The sequence below is a fragment of the Lutjanus erythropterus genome, chromosome 15 (assembly GCF_056507025.1).
Source record: "Lutjanus erythropterus isolate fLutEry1 chromosome 15, fLutEry1.hap2, whole genome shotgun sequence".
Lineage (NCBI taxonomy): Eukaryota > Metazoa > Chordata > Actinopteri > Lutjaniformes > Lutjanidae > Lutjanus > Lutjanus erythropterus.
In genome coordinates this window covers 26,031,065-26,035,978 of record NC_139331.1, presented here as the reverse complement: position 1 = coordinate 26,035,978, position 4,914 = coordinate 26,031,065, and positions in this window count along the sequence as shown.

Sequence of the window (4,914 nt, the reverse complement as noted above, 5' to 3'; positions counted from 1 at the left end):
CGTGTCCAACCTGTAGGACAGAGAACCAACACAGCTTCCGGTTACAACTAGTAGTTTTATCAAAGTAAAACTCTCATAGAACCCTAGAACTTTTTTTTTTTTGGAGAGACACCCACAAAAGCACAAAAGTCCAAAAGAAATGATGTAGGCTATAGCCAGTTTATGATTTTTTTTTTTAAGTTTATATTTATTTTTTATTATTTTAATTGCCCAATATTATTTGTTCCACCCTTGAAAAGTTCCAACATGTAAAACACTCTGTAACTTTGTGTTGAAAAGTGCTATGTTATAATAATATTAATTATTTATACTACTATAGTATTAGTTGTATTGTTGATTAAATAAATAATTAGTTGCTGTTGCTGTTGCTGGTCAGCAGGTCAAAATTCCAAATACTAAAAATATAAACAATAAATAATATATGTGATATGAGAAAGTATAACATATACATATTAATAAATAATAAAGATCTATTCAATAATATTTTTGCAAATAAATTTAAATAACTTTCCATTTGAAAAATCACTTTCATTTGAAAAAATGAAAAAATGAAAACATATATGTTAATATATTTCTCTTGTATTTGTTGTCTTTAAAAAGTCACTCCAATAAAACAATAACAAAACACAGCTACCATAATACACCATAATCGCATTGATCGATGCGTTTATTTTGAAGGGATAGTCCTGTATCCGGTTTGAAACTGCCTAACTGTAGGTGACTTGACAATATTAATCTCATATCTCTTATCTCTTTTCCTGCGCGGTGATAATTGTTTTGAAGACTCCTGTCCAAAAGTTTTGATGTGTATTTTTCCCTGGAAAGTTGCCCCATGTCGAGAAATCCCTGCCCCCTCATATTCCCGCAGTCACTGTTCCCAGTAAGGCCTCACCAGGCCGGAATTCCTGCTCTCTTATCTCATTCATCTGTTTTACCGTCACTGCTCAGGGCCTGGACCAACTTTCAGTATTTTAGGAATGCTGATGCGCTGCTTGCAGACACGCTGGCACTAAAAATAGAAATTTACAGGGACAGCAGTGAGTTAGCAGTCCTCATCTACAGCTCCAAATCTGCACGATTGTTTTCTGAATGTTAATTAAATACACTAATATAGACCTACATTCAGATTTAGAAGCTAAAACACAACGAAATATCATTTCTCGGATAAAAATTAGAAAAACAAAATTGTGAAATCATACTACAGACAATCAGTTTCCCAGAAAGGACGAACCCAACCCAGTTGTGTTTTATGAAGTGTCTCCTTTATTTCTCTCAAGATCATAATTTGTGATGTTTTCCCACATAGTAGGCTAACTAGGCTAAAATAATCTTATCACTAGCTACCACACAATATAACGTTTTTGTTTGTTTGTTTGTTTACGTTTTGGCTAACTAGCAAACGATTAAACATGTTTGTTTTTTTTTGTTTTGTTACATATTCAGGTGTTTATTCTTATAAAAATTATAAATACCTATATTTAAATTGTAAATTTTGTGAATAAATAAAAGAACTTTAGATTCAAGAAAAAATCATTTTCATATAGTGACATTTTTAAAATTGCAGATAGTAAAAAATATGTTTTGTAAATATTTATAACTAACAAATATTTTTGTACTGTATTTGTATTCATTTATGTAAAAAGCTTTTCCTGTTTTGCTGTTAATTGTCCTATTTTATGTGTATTTTACTCCAGCTGTGAAACACATTGTTGACCATCTGCATCACTATCTTTTTAAAATTGGACTCTAATTTTGTTAATACGATTTAAAGTTTATAAAAAAAAGAGAGTTTTAGAATTACTGGGTCCCAACCACACTCAGTTAAATTTGAATTTGGGTAGACAAACATCTCCACATTGATTAAACCTTTATTTAAATCTGTTTAAATCACTAAACTTGGATTTACTAAACCGAGATTAGTCTTTGTGCAACAGAACTTAAATTTGGTTTTGCTAAACTCTGATAAGTACAAATCTGAGGTTAAATTAATCTTCAGCCTTATAGTTGTACTACAGGAATTTAAGATCTGTGAAAACACACCAGACACTTCTTTGCTCTTAGAATAACTTTTATTTATTTAACTTTACAAAGAGGTTTCCACCAAAGCTCTTGGTTACTGAATCTATATTCAAATACAAACAATCTGTGTGTAGTCTATTCAGACGGTGGGCTAAATGTTTGACAGGGGAGGTCAGAAAGTACCAATGAATTTCAGGCAACAACAGCAACAAAATATCTGACACAAAAGTTTTTGTTTTTTTTTTGTCCAAACAAACATTTGGATTAACACACGTCCTGCATCAGGTCAGAAATGGCAATGATTAAAATGTGCAATAAAACCAACGATGGCAGTCTCAACAACGTCTTTTTTGGCCTCTGGCGTCAGAGTCGAGGAGCCGCGGGTTGACACACCGCAGCTATATGCATGCCGTGATGTCATCACTGAGTCACACAAGCTGTTGACAAAGTCCCCTGGCCAGCCGAGGATGACACTAACGTGATGGCATGACCTGTGGTGAAGATGTAGGCTGGAATGAGTGGGGATAGATGTGTCGCTGCTGTGGGCGGGCACACACACACACACACACACACACACACACACACACACACACACACACACACACACACACACACACACACACAGGCATGTAGATTTGGAATGATGGCAGGGGTGGGTCACATTTGGAGTTATTCTAGGAGTAGGTCATGATGACTACTTATCCCTGTTGAACTCTTCATTAAGAAGAGGCTCTGAAGGGCACCCTGGGTCTTCTTGTTATGACACGGCTGTGACCGTATCAATATTAAGATGTCATGAGAAAATAATGGCAGCAAGATGTGAAGAAAAAGCTATCTACTTCTTGGCGTTGGGTATCAGTCAGCTGGCACTGAGTGCAGTGTTCTGTGTAATCGTACAGGTTTCATCAGACAGCCTGTGGGCCTCCTGGTGCTTTCTTGTCAGAAAAGGGCAGGTGCAAAGTTACAAAGGCAAACACTGCTCTCTAGTGGGCATACAGTATACAAACATAAAGACAGGGGGCATTTAAGAGCTTCAGCACTCACAAAATATAATCATCAAAGAAAAAAACACGTGAAGAAATAAAGCACTTTTTGTGAAAATCTACAGATGCATCATCCATAAGTTAATATAACATCAAATAGTATCTGTGTAGAGTTCAACATGAAAAAAAAAGAAAGAAATCTTACAATAGGACAAAAGTGTTGACAAGACCTCAAAGGCGACGTTCACACTGCAAGCCTTAGCGCTCAGTTCAGATTCATTTACCAGATCTGTTATTGTTTTGTTTGTTTGTTTGGCTTTTTGGTGGAGCCAGGAGTGGTGGCACTGTGACGTGAATGGCCTCACAGAATCAGATTTCATTCAAAATTTCAGGATGTCAAGAGTTCTTTTTATCTACTCAGTTCAGGTGACCCATCTCCCTGAGAGAGTGTGTAGGAGTTAGGTTGTATTGGCTGGCGACAGGGGTGGGTTACTGCATGCTGTCTAACCTGTTTGACACTGTAAAGTCCTCCAGAGTGACGTAAAAGTCGCGTGAACTCTGATGTGACTGTTCAGATTGAGGTCGCACTGCAAAAACAAACTAAACAAAACAAAACAGATCTGTATCTGACTTAGGACCACATGTCAGAGTGGACAAAACGTGTCATGAAAGAAAAAAAGTTCAAAGTAACATACAAGTTAAAAAAAAAACTGGTTTGGGCCACTATTTCCTGTAGTGTGAACGTAGCCTAAGTGATCGAGCTGGATCAAATCTCATCAGGTATCCCCGATAGTGGGATCTGTAATACTGATCGCTGCATACTACAGCATTTGACGGTTGAGTATAATACCACATTTGGTAATATTACAAGCCTGATTTTAAGAATCGTCTGATCAAAACCAGTGACATTAACAAAAAAAATCTGAATCAGGATCAGTTTAACTGTCATGTGCCATGAGTTTAAAACAAACATGCTGCTAAAAGTGATCCAAATTCTGATTTGGGTAACACTTTCTCTGATGTCCATGTCTATAATGCATTATAAACATACTTACAATGCGTTATACTGTGCTTGTATAATTGCAATTATACATAATTAAATATTCATAATGCTTTGTAACATTAATCAAACTACATTATAAAGCACTTTAAAAAAACTTGAGTGTCATAATAACTCATAATTGCTGGCCATCATTGAACTAATACATTATAACCATTTTATAATGCAACATAATTTAATTATAGGTTACCCTAAGGATACATTAGGTGTTTTAAAGTGAGGTAATGGAATTTCTGAGGTATAGACAGATATAACATATTACAAGCTGGTTATAAGTCACTATAATTGATCATTTTTTTGCTTTAAGTAAAGTGAAAAATATCAAATCTATGCAAGAACAACATACACAGTGTTGTAAAATTTACAATTAATTAACAGAACCTTTTGATGAAGAACTGAATGCTGGATATTTACATTTCACTGATGTAATACTAATATAGTATTCCCCCTGTTTTCCCCTAAAAACATAGTTATAATACATTATAATCATTTTATATTAATCATATTATAATGCATTATAACAGTGATTGTAATGCATTATAAAATGGTTATAATGTATTCCAACTATGAGAATTATAATACTACACACCGAACCTTGCCAAAAAATGTCAGTGACTGACCAACAGTTATGAAGTGTTTTGGTGCTTGACTTTATAAGGCATTATAAAATGCTTTATAATGTGTTATGATTGTTGTTATAAAGCATCATGAATATTTCTGACTGCTTATAACTATAATTATATATTGCTATAAGCACAGTATAATGTATTACAACAGTGATTGTAATGCATTATGTAATGGTTATACTACACTATAAACTCCGCCAAAATAATGTCAATGAGTGACCAGCAG